General features: G+C 33.9%; 1 long non-coding RNA gene across 2 annotated transcripts in view; it reads left to right on the top strand.

The window, feature by feature from the left end:
- Positions 1-16,144, top strand: part of LOC140614428 (uncharacterized) — a 249,357-nt gene that overhangs the window by 92,582 nt on the left and 140,631 nt on the right. For both annotated transcript variants that reach the window (XR_012015291.1, XR_012015290.1), the window contains one exon: positions 9,502-9,674. This is a non-coding gene — a long non-coding RNA (uncharacterized lncRNA). The remainder of the gene's footprint in view (positions 1-9,501; positions 9,675-16,144) is intronic.

Here is a 16,144-nt window from a genome sequence, read left to right as displayed (position 1 = left end):
TTTTAGAAACATTCTCATCCCAAGGAAGCTATGACAGATATAAAAAGAAGATTGGAAAGAAAGGAAAACATCAATAAAGACAAATTGTTTCAATTACTGAGTTTTTGCTTAGAATGTGAAGTAAATGTAGAGGTGAATTTGATGTGATTTGAAATAGCCACGAACATTGAAATGTTTTATATATGATTATTTCTTTTTTTTTATAATTATTTCAACTGAACAGTATTCCTCAATCTTCTAATTATTAAAGTATACAATTCTTTATAAACCTAGCTTGATTTGTGAGCTTTTTCTTTAGTTTCTCCTACTTAATTTTCTCTTCTATTTTGCCAAATCTGAAAGAAAAATATTTGCATTTTAGAAAAGATGTTATCCTTTCACAAACTAGTGGGATTTTTTAATCAACACCTCGGGCTAAAAAGCATGGCATTATTTCTATTATAAAGAAAAATAATTGTAAATGTTAATTACTTTTGTTTCATATCCTATTACTTTTGACAAACATAAAGGTATGATAAAGCTCTTTTATGGCCCAGAAACTGAATTTAGAAATTGGTTTTGAGTACATTAGGTTTTTTTTCTTTCAGATACGTAGAGTAAAGTTAAAGGAAACTTGGAAAGATTAAAGAATGAGAAAAAAAATAAAGAATGAGACAAAGTCCTTCATAATAAACCTTTTTTTTAAAAGATTTTATTTATTTATTCATGAGAGACACAGAGAGAGAGAGGTAGGCTCCATGCAGGGAGCCTGATGTGGACTCGATCCCGGGACTCAGGGATCACGCCCTGGGCCAAAGGCAGGTGCTAAACCACTGAGCCACCTCAGGATCCCCTATAATAAAGTTTTCTTATGAAAAGAATCAATATGCTCTTTTAAAAACTGTTTCATTGTATTTATTCTGCACATCCACAGCCTGCTGGGCATGGGGGGGTCTAGCTATAATCCTGGTATTTTTCTATATGCATAAATTTTATGAGTTGTAGATCTCAATTTTTCTTGAATAGAATATTAAAAAGTTGAAAAAAAGGGCTTACTTAATCTCACGTCATGTTTTGATTCTGTACTATTTTTGAGAAAGAAATCTTCATAATTTGAACTTAAGTACTTGAATTTTACTTTAAATAATAATATATTTTATGTTTACTTTAAATAGTATGTTTAATAATATACTTCTCACCTATATTCACCTACATGTGCAATTTATCATACCTTGCTGACTATTTCTTTATAATTCATTGATTAAACTTTATTATTTTTTGTATGCCAGTCAAATTTAAAGATTAGTAGATTTATAATGTGTTTACATCTGCCGTGTTTGAATTACGTTAGAGATATTTTGTGCACAAGTCAGTAGTTTCCAATCTGAGAAATAAAGTAGTTCCCTGTAACCCTTAAGAGGGAAGGTCACCAGAGCTTGTACCTGGGTTTGCAGAACCTTTTCATGACACCTTGGGCTGCTATAAATACTTTTACTTTATTGCTCTTACCGTATTGTATCTTTTTTCCTTCACAAACCATATAATCATAAATACTGATATTTTGGGTTCTGTGTATCTTCTTTATCAATTGAACCCTGTTTGATTACCACCATTAGCACCATTCCTCACTCAATCATCTTGGGTTTTCTAATAACTCAGGCATATAATCTCCAAAATCAATTTTATTAACCCATCTTTCCATTTTTATAAAGCTCTGAAATCTTTCTTTTTCTAATTTGTGGTCAGCACTTTTAGAAAAAATATTAACCATATACATTTTGTATTTTTATTCTTAATGAGAATGTATCCAATATTTTCTTAGTATTTTGTTTTGTTAATATTTTAAAGGATTTTTAATATTGTTTGAGTTGATCTGTATATACTTTCTACTTTGCAAACATTGGATTTTTAAAAATTAACTTTCTCTTCTCAAATATATTCTGGATATTTTCAAATGGCATCATACTCATCTGTATTCTAAAGATTTAGCTTTGGTAGAAGTTCTTCATAGAATCATCTAGATTTAGTGCATCTGGGGGAATGGTGCTTTTGGAAAAATTCTATATTTCTTCTATTATAATAACTTTCTGTTTTCCTTGTAACTTGAAGTTGTATCAGGGGAATTACATTTTTATAAAATAGCCAATGAATCTAGTTTTTTCCTTTATTCATTTTAACTGCATGTAATTGAGCAATTTTAATTCATACAGTTTCTATAGTAACTATAATTACTTTTAATATTTGGTATTTTATGTATTTGTGTTTTTTCCCTTTTTCTTGAGTAGATTCACTTGTCAGCCATATATAAGCTATGTGTTTTCTGTTTTTTTCTTTGTTATTTTAAAAAAGTTTAATTATATCTAATTTTAAATTTCACTTCTTCCTGCTGTAATGTTTTCAGATCATTGTTCAAAAACACTTGAAATTTATTATAAAAGAGAAAAATGTAATTGTGGATATTAAATAAACAATAGAAAATTGCACTTAACTCAGGAAAAGGAAACATCAAAACCAAATTATAAAGTAGCTCAAAAATTCTCATAAAATACTACACATTAAAACATATTGAATGCATCATGGAATAGTCTCTAGAGAAAAATTCTGACCTCATTGTATACATCATTAAATCTCATAGTTAAAAATCTTTATTAAGCTTCGAACCATAAATGTTCTGAGAAATATAACAAAATAAGGTTAAAAGTGCAGAAATAATTAGTAATTTCAAAGAAACTAATAAAGAAAATATTAGAACTACTACGTATATTCAAAAGCCAGAGCCAACTACTAGTGAACTAAGGAAGCAACTAGCCAAAGGAATGATTTTAGAAGTCAGATAAATTAGAAAAATCCTTAAAAGATCAATAATAAAAACACAAGTAATATTCATAAATGCCAATGACTACAAAGGCCTGATACATTAGGAATCAAATACATACTAAAAGTCACAAATTACCATCTTCTTCCTCTCAGATTTATTTATTTATTTTTAAAGATTTTTATTTATTTATTCATGATAGAGAGAGGGTGGGGGAGGGAGGGAGGGAGAGGCCAAGACAAGGCAGAAGGAGAAGCAGGCTCCGTGCCGGGAGCCCAACACGGGACTCGATCCAGGGACTCCAGGATCACACCCTGGGCTGAAGGCAGACGCCAAACCACTGAGCCACCCAGGGATCCCCAATTCCTCTCAGATTTATAAACAATTATGAAAAAATTATTTCAAGCAGTTTGATCACATGGTATTTAATAACTGATATCACAGACAATTTGGTGGAAGCACTGAATAGGGATCATGCTTTGGTTTGTATTAATTTTTTAAGCGGGCAGATATGTATTGTTTAATAACCCCATTCTTCATTGCAACTGGAGAAAAAAAGAGTATTATTATAGTCACAGATAATAGGTTGCATCTTTGATGTTTCACATTCCTGAACTTACATAGAGCAAAATCAGCAGCCCTGATCTGCAGCGGGAAGTCAGAGAGGCCGTGTGGTTGGCATGTTTGCTTCCCTTGGGGGACATTGCTGCTTCGTGGGGTCACTGGCTGACAAAGCTCCACTAAGGATCATGCCATTTCACTTGAGGAAATTGGCTACATTTCTGTTTGTTCAGAACTGAGATAATCCTTTTTGCTCCTTTTCCCCCTGCACTAGCTGATTTCTGAGATTTGGACACCTGAAGCATGAGGGAGAACAGGAGGTTAATTCAGCAATTCTGTAAATGGTTCAGAACCAGAAGTGTTTGCCAAATAACAAAGCTGCTTCTTACCCCAAGGACATGGAAGTGAAGACATTATTTTTTAGAAGTACAAAGTACAATCTGATGAGGATGGTGTTGGCATTTAGCCAAGCATGAGCTCCACAAAGACCAGGCGGCTGGGCCTGCCTGTGGCTTTCTTTATGGCTCCAGTTCTCCAGATTAAATTGTATCAGTCCATCAACTCAAGAGTCTTAAAAGTGTCCCTCTCAGTCCTATAGTCCTTTTTCTGGATTGCTGTGTAAGGAAACAAATGGCAATCATCAGCTTATGACTAAAAGAAAACGTCAGCAAAGCAGCCACAATAATTATTTCAACATGAAAAGATACAAGTTGACATATCAGAAGCTAAAATGGCTCCTGGAGCATCTCTGGAAATCCAGAACAAACGAAATAGGACCTCATTGAGTGAAATGAGAGTTGAGAGACTGGTAGAGTGCTGGATGTGCCATCTGCAACACCAGACAGAAGCAGCTGTGCGTCAGCGTATCAGATTGAAGAAGTCTACAATGCCTCCTAGTGAGAGCCTCCGTGAAAAGGCAGTTTCTCGAAAAACCATAATACTTTATTTTGAAAAGAGAGGAGGTTGGTGGCTACAGGCTCATTCTAGGCTTGATCCTGCTTCCCAGAGCAGCCAAGATTCTCTGAAGCCTTGATGCCACTGTGGAGCTGGAACAACCAGAATTTGGGACCACTGGGACACTGCTGAGTGTCCAAAACTCTCAAGATGACAGTGAATATTGTAGTGTGGGGCTATTAATGGGACAAGGGGCATTAGGATCATAATTAGAATATTCTCCAGAGATGTTTCAAAGATTGTCATCATAGAAGCCAGAGAACTATTGCTATTAGGCATGTCTTGCCTGGGGTTTTGTATGTGAGCTCAATATCTATAGGACTGGAATCCTTATGCTGGGTTTATGACTACCCACAATCAGCCAGGAAAAATGCCCTCTACCTTTGTCTTCTGATTTCCAGTCAGAATTATGAGGTTGTGCCTACCATGTGCTAATGTAGTCTAAAGCATGGCTTGCAGCAGTAAGCCTTACTTTTTCTTTCTTTTTTTTTTTTTTTGTTGTATGTCTCCTATGAAAAATAATTTAAAAAACCAATATAGTCTCTCCTATCTATTACAGGTACATAATAAAATCAGCATATATATATATATATATATATATATATATATATATATATATATATACTGACACCTGGATGGCTCAGCAGGTGAGCGTCTGCCTTCGGCTCAGATCCTGATCCTGGGATCTGGGATGAAGCCCCGCATCAGCTCCTTTCGGGGAGCCTGCTTCTCCCTCTGCCTATGTCTCTGCCTCTCTCTGTGTGTCTCTCATAAATAAATATTCAAAAATCAATATATATCATATATAATTTTAGAAATAATCATAAAAAAATTAAAACAAAAAAAATTAACTGTTACTAGAAATCTATTTCTTAATGAGGTGAATAGTTAGGATTTTTAAAAAACAGTAACTTATTCACCTGTAGATACATAAATTAAATGCATTCCTTTTCTTTTTCTTTTTTTAAGATTTTTTGTATTTATTTATTCACAAGAGACACAGAGAGAGAGGTAGAGACATAGGCAGAGAAAGAAGCAGGCTCCTTGCAGGGAGCCTGATGTGGGACTCGATCCTGGATCCCAGGATCACGCCCTGAGCCAAAGGCAGACGCTCAACCCCTGAGCCACTCAGGCATCCCTTAAATGCATTCCTAAAACGAGACAGAATTAAGTATCAATTCTATTCCTGCATTTTTGTTTTTATAGATATCAATGCTAAGTAAGCATGAAGATGGACATGAGTCTAATTCTAGCACTGTCATTCAAAGTTTTCAATTTCATTGAAGTAATTTTCCAAAAGTATCTAATGATCTATAAAAATTATTTTCAAGGGCAAGAGCAAAATGAAAGAAGGGGGAAAACACCTGTATTATAATAATTTATTACTCATTTACTCACTTTGACAGTTTTAGAGACTTATCAAATAACCCTAAATAATCTCTGGGTGTTTGTTTTTTCTTTCAAATTGGGGCACTATGTTTAACAATGTACCCAGGAAGAGTTGGAAAATGAATTATTAATTTAAATCCATTCACCAATAAACTATTTTCCTCAGCTTTATTGAGGTAAAATTTACAAATAAAATGTATATATTTAGTATGTACAAAGTAATATTTCCAAGTATGTATACATTGTGAAATTATTACCACAATGAAGCTAATTAACATATCCATTATGTCACGTGGTTACCAATGGTGTGTTTGTGTATGTAGTTAGAACACAGGTTCTACTCGTTAGCAAATTTCAAATACAAAACACTGCATTATTAATTATAGGCACCATGCTGTACATTAGATCTTCAGAATTTATTTATCTTAAATAATTGAAACTTTGTGTGCTTTGACCAAATCTCATTTCCCCCATCCATCATCCCCTGGCAAGTACCAATCTAATTCTGCTTTTACGAATTTGACTTTTTTAGGTTCCACATATAAATGAGATCATATAGTATTTGTCCTTCTGTGTCTGGCTTCTTTCATTTAACATAATATCTTCCAGGTTCATCCATGTTATTGCAAATAGTAGAATTTCCTTCTTTCATGAGGCTGAGTAATATCCCACTGGGTATATATGCCATATTTTATTAATCCTTTCATCTGTAGATGGAAGGTGATTTCTATATCTTGGTCATCGTGAATAATGCTGCAATGAACATGAGAGAGCAAATATCTCTTTGATATACTAATTTTATTTCCTTTGGGCATACACCCATAAGTGAAATTGCTGGATCATACGGTAGTTCTATTTTGAAATTTTTGCGGAACCTCTATCTAGTTTTCCACAGTGGCTCTAATAATTTACATTCACACCAATGATGCACAAGTGTTTGGTTTTCTTCCTATCCTCTCCAACACGTGTTCTATTTTTTTTTTAAGTAATAATCATCCTAACTGGTGTGAAGTGATATCTCATTATAGTTTTGATTTATATTTTCTTGATGATTAGTGACCTTGAGGATCTTTTTATATACCTGTTGGTACTTGTATGTCTTCCTTGTTTTGGGGTGGTTTTTGTTTTGTTTTTTGCCATTGACTTTTAGGAGTTTCTTATTATTTTGGATATTGGCCCCTGATTATATATATGATTTGCAAATATTTTCTCCTGTTCCATAGTTGTGTCTTTATTTTGTTGTTACCTGCATAGAAGCTTTTCCTGTTTGATGAAATCTCATTTGTCTATTTTTGCTTTTGTTGTCTATATTTTGGGGGTTATACCCAAAAAATAAATGCCTGAACCAGCGTCAGGAGGCTTTTTCCCTAATGCTTTTTTTCTGGCAGTTTTATAGTTTTAGATCTAATGTTTAAGTCTTTGATTCATTTTTTATTTCTGTATATGGTAATTGATAAGGGCCCAGTTTCTAAATGTGTATATCCAGTTTTTCTAATACCATTTATTAAAGAGACTATTCTTTCCCTACAGTGTGTTCTTGGCATCCTTGTCACAGATCAGTTGACAGTAGATGTGTTTGTTTTTCTCTATTCTTTTCCATTGGTTTACTGTCTTAATACCAGTACTATAGTGGCTTAATTACTATAACTTTGTAACATATTTTGAAATAAAAATTATAATATAGTCTCCAGATTTGTCCTTTCTCAAGAATGCTTTGGCTATTTTTTTAAGATTTTATTTATTTATTCATGGGAGAACAGAGAGAGAGAGGCAGAGACATAGGCAGAGGCGGCAGAAGGCTCCATGCAGGGAGCCCGAGGTTGGGACTCTGGGATCATGCCCTTAGCCAAAGGCAGATGCTCAACCACTGAACCACCCAGGTGTCCCAAGAATGCTTTGGCTATTTGGACTCTTTTGTAGTTCCCTGTGAATTTTAGGACTGTTGTTTTTCTCCTTTGGTGAAAAATGCCATCAAAATTTTGATAAGGATTACATTGAAACTACCAGTCGCTTTGAGGAGTTTGGATATTTCAGTAATATTAATTCTTCCAATCCATGAACAAAGAATATATTTCAATATATTTTATTTTTGTCATCTTCAATTTCCTTCATCAATATTTTATAGTTTTCAGTTTATAGGTCTTTTACCTCCTTAGTTTAATTTATTCTTAAGTATTGTATTCTTTTTCATGTGACTGTAAATGGGATTGTATTCTAATTTATTTGGGGTTATTTTTGATAGTTCATTATTAGGGTATAAAAATGTAACTGATTTTTATATGTTGATTTTATGTGTTGATATACCTTTCCCACAAAGGCACTCTCATTTGTGTGGGATTGTCAAAATCGATGTTTCAGTGAGTGCTGGAAGATCCACCATCTTGCTCATGTCACTATCAATAAACTATTCTTAACAAAAATTTTTATCCTGTTCTTATATCATGAACCCAGATTTTAAGAGACAGTTAAATCAAAGTTATTTTTTGTCATATAAATCCTGACTTTAGTTTTCCATTTAAAATAAATATATTAATATATATTTGAGAAATATTATTAATAAAATACTGAGCAATCAATATTTAATGCAACATATCAGAAATACCACTGAATATATATATGATATTGATATATATATATATATATATATATATATATATGATATATATATTCCATGAGCATGGAATATCTCTCCATTTGTGTAATCTTCAATTTCTTTGTCAGTGTTTTGTACTGTTCACAGTATAGGTCTTTCACCTTCTTGGATAAGTTTATTCCTAGGAATTTTATTCTTTTTGGTTCAATTATAAATGGAAATGTTTTCTGAATTTCTCTTTCTGCTACTTCATTATTAGTACATAGTAATGCAGTGGATATTTCTATATATGGATTATGTATCCTTGAGACCTTATTGAATTCACTCATCAGTTCTAGTAGTTTATTGCTGGAGGGTTTTCTATATGTAGTATTGTGTCATCTGCAAATAATGAAAGTTTCACTTCTTCCTTTCTGATGTGGATGCCTTTTATTTCTTCTTGTCAGATTGCTATGCCTAGGACTCACAATACTACTATCTTGAATAAAAGTGGTAAGAGTGGACATCCTTGTCTTGTTCTTGATCTTAGGGGAGAAGCTCTCTGGTTTTCCCCATGGAGTATGATATTAGCTGTGAGTTTTCATATAAGGTTTTTATTATGTTGAGATACGTTCCCTCTAAACCTATTTTGTTGAGAGTTTTTACCATGAATGGAAATTATACATTGCCAAATGCTTTTTCTGCATCTTTTGAAATTTTCATATGGTGTTTATTCTTTCTCTTATTGATATAATGTATCACATTGATTGATTTGCAAATATTGAACCACTCTTATATCCCAGTAATAAATCCTATATGATCATGTTGAATGTTTTTTTTTAAAATGTTGTTGGATTCAGTTTGCTAATATTTTGTTGAGAATCTTTGTATCTATATTCATCAGAGATATTGGGCCATAGTTTTCTCTCTCTCTCTCTCTCTCTCTCTCTCTCTCTCTCTCTCTCTCTTTTTGTAGTGTTTTTATCTGGCTTTGGTATCAGGATAATGCTGGCTCCGAAGAATGAATTTGGAAGCTTTCCTTTCTGTTCTATTTTTTTTGGAAAAGTTTGAGAATAGGTATTAACTTTTCTTTATGATTATATGCTATCCTTCCTTGTCTCTTTTTACAGTCTTTGTTTTAATGTCCATATGGATAAAAGTATTGTTACAGCTTTCTTTTCACTTTCATTCGCATGATTAATTATTTTTTATTCTTTTTTTTTTTTTTTAGAGTTTATTTGACGGAGAGAAAGAGAGGGAGAACAAGCAGGGGGAACTGCAGGCAGACAGAGAAAGAGAAGCAGGCTCCCCGCTGGGCAGGGAGCCTGATGTGGGGCTCCATCCTAGGACTCTGGGATCATGACCTGAGCTAAAGGCAGACGCTTAACTGACTGAGCTACCCAGGTACCCTGCTTTTCTGTTCTTTCGCTTTCAATCTACATGTGTCTTTAGGACTGAAATACGTGTCTTCTAGGCAGCAAAGTAATTATTGGTAAGTATGCATTTATTGCCATTTTGTTCCTTGTTTTATGGTTGCTTTTATAGTTTTCTTTCTTCCTTTCTTCTTCTCTCAAGGTTTATTGGCTTTCTTTAGTGATATACTTGGATTCCTTTCCTTTTATTTTTTCCTATCACTGACTTTGATTTGTGGTTACCATTATGTTTACATATAACATCACATGCATATAGCAGACTATATTTGGTGGATGGTTGCTTAAGTTTGAAGCCATTCTAAAAGCACTAAATTTTTACTCCTCCTTCCCAACCTTCACATTTTAGGTTCATACTTTACATCCTTTCATTTTTGAATCCCTTGACTAACTTTTATAGGTATACTTCATTTTACTCCTTTGTGCTTCCTAGTTTTCTTACTCTTACTTATGGTCCTTACTTTCCACTCAAAAGTCCCCTTTAATATTTCTTATAGGTGGGTATAGTGCTTATGAATTTCTTTAATTTTTATTGTTCTGGGATACCCTTTATCTCTCCTTCAATTCTAAATGATAGCCTTGGAGACAGGATATTCTTGGTTGCAGGTGTTTTGTTGTGTTGTGTTGTGTTGTGTTTTGTTCTAGCATTTTGAATATATCATGCCACTCCTGCTGGCCTGTAGAGTTTTGCTGAGAAATCAGCTGATAGCCTTATCAGGCTTCACTTGTTTTGTATCTGTTTACTTTTCTCTTGCTACTTTAAAAAGATGTTCTTTATCAGTACTTTTTTGCCATTTTAATTACTCTGTGTCGGTGTGGACCTCATCGGGTTGATTTTTGGGGGGGACCTCTGTACCTCTGGATCTGGATTTCCCTTTCCTTCTGCAGATTTGGAGATTTTTCAGCTCTTATTTCTTCAAATAAATTTCCTGTTCACTTTTATCCTTCTGGAATTCCTATAATGCAAATGTTATGTTTGATGGTGTCACTGAAATCTGTCATTTTTTAATTCTTTTTTTTTTCTTCTGTTCAGCTTTGTTGCTTTCCATTACTCTTCCCTCTAGGTCACTGATCCATTCTTCTGTTTTCTCTAGTCTACTATTTATTTATCCTATCTAGTGTATTTTTAATTTCAGTTATTGAGTTCTTCATCTCTATTGGTTGGTTGCTTTTATGTTTTCTATCTCTTTGCTGGACGACAGAGAAGGGATATGCCACCTTTGCTCTCCTTTATTCCTAGAGATATTTCATAAAGATCCCTACCCCTCCAGCACATGCTCTGAGATTAGTAAATAAATCTCCTTCATCTATAGCTTAGGTGTTATTGAAACTGATACTGCTATGTTGGATCTCCATGGAGCTATTTGTTGTACTGTCTCTTTAAGGGTGGGGCCTCAGCCCTCTTGGCTCTCCCACAGCCAAATCTAATATTGTTAAGTTTTTATTCAAATTCCAGTGTAGTATTAGTTTCAGGTGTACAATATAGTGAGTCAATACCTCCATGTAACACCTGGTGCTAAGTCTGAGTTATTAAGCCACAGTGATTATGAGATCCCTCTGGTTTTCAAAGTCAAATGTCATGGGGACTTGTCTTCCCCATGTGGGTCCCCTGTGGCGGAGGTGCCAGGCATGGATTCTGGTCCTCTCCCCTTTTACACTCATGATGTCCTTCCCTCCCATGGACAGTCCTACAGGTCTCTTTAGCTCCTGACCATATCACTGCCATTCCTACACATTTTGATGTGGCCTTTTCCCTACATTTAACTGCAGAAAGTTTGTTCTGCCCAACTTCAGTCCATTTTCTGAGTTATTTAAAATGAGGTGGGTGTTATCTAGTTGTGTCTGTGGGATGAGGTGAACTTACGATCTTCCTACTCTGCCTTCTTCCTCTATGTTGTTTCTTATTTCTTAAATTATATTATTATAACACAGTATATACTAAAATGATGAATTTTATATGAAGTGAGAACTATAATAAAAAATACGGTGTTCCTTTTTTCAGGAAATGTATATGAATGAGTATATTAGAATTTTGTATTCAGCTTTTGAAGATAATTAAATGAAAATACCTATATAGTTATTTATATACTGTTGATTTCCTTAGATATTATGACCAAAATCTTCCAGTGTTTTTTTTTTCCAAAGATTTTTTATTTATTTGTGAGAGACCCACATAGAGAGAGAGAGAGAGAGAGAGAGAGAGGCAGACACAGGCAGAGGGAGAAGCAGGCTTCATGCAGGGAGCCCGACGTGGGACTCGATCCCTGGTCTTCAGGATCACACCCCAGGTGGAAGGTGGCACTAAACCACTGAGCCACCCGGGATGCCCTCTTCCAGTGTTTTAATACAAGAAGGTATATTCTGATAAAACTGATCCCAAAAGCAGCTAGGCTAAGTATTTCACTTTTTTAAGGTGTTGGAAAAATCATTAAAAATATATAGCATAAACTAATATGAGATTACAATTTCATAAAATATAATTTAAGTACATTTAGAGGTTTATCTAATTTAAAGAAATCACATAAGGTTTTTGGAGGGAGGGACTGAATTTTACCATTATATCTTGAAAATACACAAAGTTCTAGAAAACATTCCATTTTCACCTCTAGAATCAACATCACTAAATTTTATGTCTTCTGATTAAAGATGCTTTGCTTTCCAGTTAATGGCAAGTCCTAATAGATTTTGGAAGAGTTAATATGACTTACTTATGTTTTAACACATTGAAAAATCATATTTAGCATCCCCCTTATGAGTCTTTTACCAAAATCTATCTTGCTAGATTCTCCCCAAGAGTTGTACATTTTTCACAATAGTCAAGGAACAGAAGTTTTTCTTCTTTAAAAATTGCTATTTCTGGGATCCCTGGGTGGCTCAGCGGTTTAGTGCCTGCTTTGACCCAGCACGTGATCCTGGAGTCCTGGGATCGAGTCCCACATCGGGCTCCCTGCATGGAGCCTGCTTCTCCCTCTGCCTGTGCCTCTGTCTGTCTCTCTCTCTCTCTCACTTTCTGTCTCATGAATAAATAAATAAAATCTTAAAAAAAAATAAACAAGATTTGATGAAATAGAAAAAAAGAGAGACTGTTGGTGATTTGGAATTTCTAGAAAATGGAAATTATCAGTATAGTGAGCATTGTCATGGACAAGAGTGACTTTTGCCTAACCCTTACCAGGCCCTTAAAATTTGAGAGGGAAATTAGTAAAGATTAGATTTTCCTTCCGGGTCATTTTTCTGGAGCAAGAAATTGACTAGAGAGTAGGGCAGGAGTTATGTTTTACATATGCTATATCAAAAATTTAAATGTTTGTGCTAAAAGAGGTTTATGGAAAAATTAATTATAATAGAAAAATATGTGCTACAATACCATGGTTGCATTAGGTTGTCTCTATATAATGGAATATAATGCTGTTATTAAAGTAATAATTTCATATGGTACGCACTGTGTACCCTGAAACATGAATGATTTTAAGGCACTAGAAAATACTACACATAAAATATGTTTGTGTTTGCCTATGCATATGTATATATTTGTAAATTTTTCAAAACATTAACAGAAGCTATTGATTGGCTTAGTTTACTTTCTTACTGTATTTTTCATTTTTCTTTCTTTCTTTTTAAAGAAGACAAGAATATATTATGTTTAATATGTAAGTATTTAACACTTTTCAAAGACTGGATAGGAATGACATTAATCATATTCTGGTGACTCATTAAGTGATATAGCTTGGCATATTTTAAAATAAATCTGCCAAGATAAAGGCTGCTCAAATACTAAAATGTATGCCATTTTCTCAACCGCACATCTGTTCCTAAGATAATATGCCTTGAAAGCAATATGTGCATGTGGGTGTTTAATAATTTTAATAGGTATTTATCAAGTTCATACCTGTAGTAGTTTTTATGACTCAAGTTTTGCTGATTGTTTTCTAAGAATATTGTAACTTAAGCATGTGGAATTTCTGAATGAAGTATTTTAGCATGCAATATATCATTTTTATTTAATTAGTGCTTGACCATTATTAGTCATTTTTAAATTTAGGTAACAGAAATATGAGAGGAAAATTTAGAAGACTTATAAATGAACCAAAAAAAAAAAAAAAAGCACTGTAATGGTAAAAAGATAACTGTTTTTTGTATATCCCATAGGACTCATTTTAGAACCATAATCAGTTTTATGAAAGTAAAATTTATCTAAAAATTTATATAAGTAAAATTAACCAAATATATGTAGAATTCATAAGCTGTAAAAAATGTGCCCAGGGGACACCTGGGTGTCTCAGTTGTTGAGTGTTTGCCTTTGCCTCAGGTCATATTCTGGGTCCTGGGATTGAGTCCTACATTAGGCTCCCTGCAGAGAGCCTGCCTTTCCCTCTGCCTATGTCTCTGCTTCTCTGTGTCTCTCATGAGTAAATAAATAAAAAAGTATTTTTTTTTAATGTGTACAGTTGAGAGGAGAGGAAGATGGTAGCAGTGTAGGAAGTTTGTCTCATCTCATGAACACAACTAGATAACTATCAAATCATCCTATATATCTTCCTAGAGCAGCCAAAACGCAATAGCATAGCACACACAGCATACACTAAAGACACTTCTTGAAGTGCCAGGCCCTGGACAATACATGGTCTCTTCTTCATAAGGCCATTACTGTCCGGAGTAGGAGACATAACTGGCTTTTCTAACCAGAGAAGAATGCGGAGTCCCAAAAGAAGAGGAGAGAAAAGAAGGCATAAATCTAATTTGAAGAAATAATAGCTGAAAACCTATCTTATTTAGGGAAGGAAACAGACATCCAGGTCCAGGAAGCACAGAGAACTTCCCATTAAAAATCAACAAAGGCAGGCCATGACAAAAAAAATATTGTAATTAAATTTGCAAAATATAGTGATAAAGAAAAAAATCTTTTAAGTATCAATACAAAGAAGTCCTTAATGTACAAGGGATAAACCATAAGGATAGCAGATTTCTCAACAGAAATGTGGCAAGCCAGAAGAGAGTAGCATGATATATTCAACATGTTGAAAGGGAAATATCTGCAGCCAAAAATACTTTATGCAACTAGGCTATCATTAAGAATAGGCGAGATAAAGAATTTCCCAGGTAAACAAAAAGTAAAGGAGTTCATGACCACTAAGCCAGCCACACAAGAAATATTAAAGGGGACTCTGAGTGCAAAGGACAAAAGTGACAAAGACAAGAAAGGGTCAGAGAAAGTCTCCAGACACAATGAAAAAACAAGTAAAAAAAAAATGGCAAATATATATGTCAGTAATTACTTTGAATATAAATGGGCTAAACATTCCAATAAAAAGAAATAGGGTTTCAGAATGGATAATCAAGACACACCCACATATTGCTGACAGGAGACTCGTTTTAGACCTAAAGTCTCCTGCAGATTGAAAGTCAAAGGGTAGAGAAACATTTATAACCAAAGTGGATGTCAGCAGAAAGCCAGAGTGGCAATACATCTGTCAGACAAACTAGATTTTAAAATGAAGACTGTAAAAAGAGACACAGAAAGACATTATAAAATCATAAAGGGGACAATCCAACAAGAAGATAAAGCAATTGTAAATATTTATACACCCAACATGGGAACATCCAAATACATAAAACAGTTAACAAAAAACAAAGGAACTAATTGATAATGATACAATAATATGAGACTTTAACACCCCACTTTATACCAATGGACAGATCATCCAAACAGAAAATCAACAAGGAAACAATGGCCTTGAATGACACACTGGAACAAATGGGCCTAACACATCACACACTGGAACAAATGGGCCTAACACATACATTCAGGACATTCTATCCTAAACAGAATACACATTCTTTTCAAGTGCACGTGGAATATTCTTCAAACTAGATCACATGATGCATCACAAAACAGGCCTCAACAAACACAGAAAGACTAAAATCATACCATGCACCTTTTCTGAACCTACTATGAAACTAGAAGTCAACCAGATGGAAAAATCTGGAAAGACAACAAATACATGGAAGTTAAACAACATGCTACTAAACAATGAATGTTTCGACCATTAAATCAAAGAATAAACTAGAAAATACATGGAAACAAATAAAAATGAACACCTAATGGTCCACAACTTTTGGAATATAGCAAAAGCAATCCTAAAAGTGAAATACACAGCAAGGCAGGCATACCTAAGAAGTAAAAAAAATCTCAAATAAGTAGCCTAACCTTACACCCAAAGGATCTAGAAAAAAAGAACAACACATGAAGCCTAAAGCCAGTAGAAGAAATGAAATAATAAAGATTAGAGCAGAAATAAATAATACAGAAACTTGAAAAACAAAACAAAACAAAAAATATAGAGCAAATCAATGAAATAAGGAGCTTGTCCTTTGACAAAATTAATAAAAATGATAAATCTCTGACCAGACTGATCAAAAAAAGAAAGACTCAGATAAGTAAAA

The sequence above is a fragment of the Canis lupus genome, chromosome 22, assembly GCF_048164855.1.
Source record: "Canis lupus baileyi chromosome 22, mCanLup2.hap1, whole genome shotgun sequence".
In the NCBI taxonomy this organism is placed as follows: Eukaryota; Metazoa; Chordata; class Mammalia; order Carnivora; family Canidae; genus Canis; species Canis lupus.
Note: the sequence above shows the minus strand (reverse complement) of the source record. Positions and strands in the feature narration are given on the sequence as shown.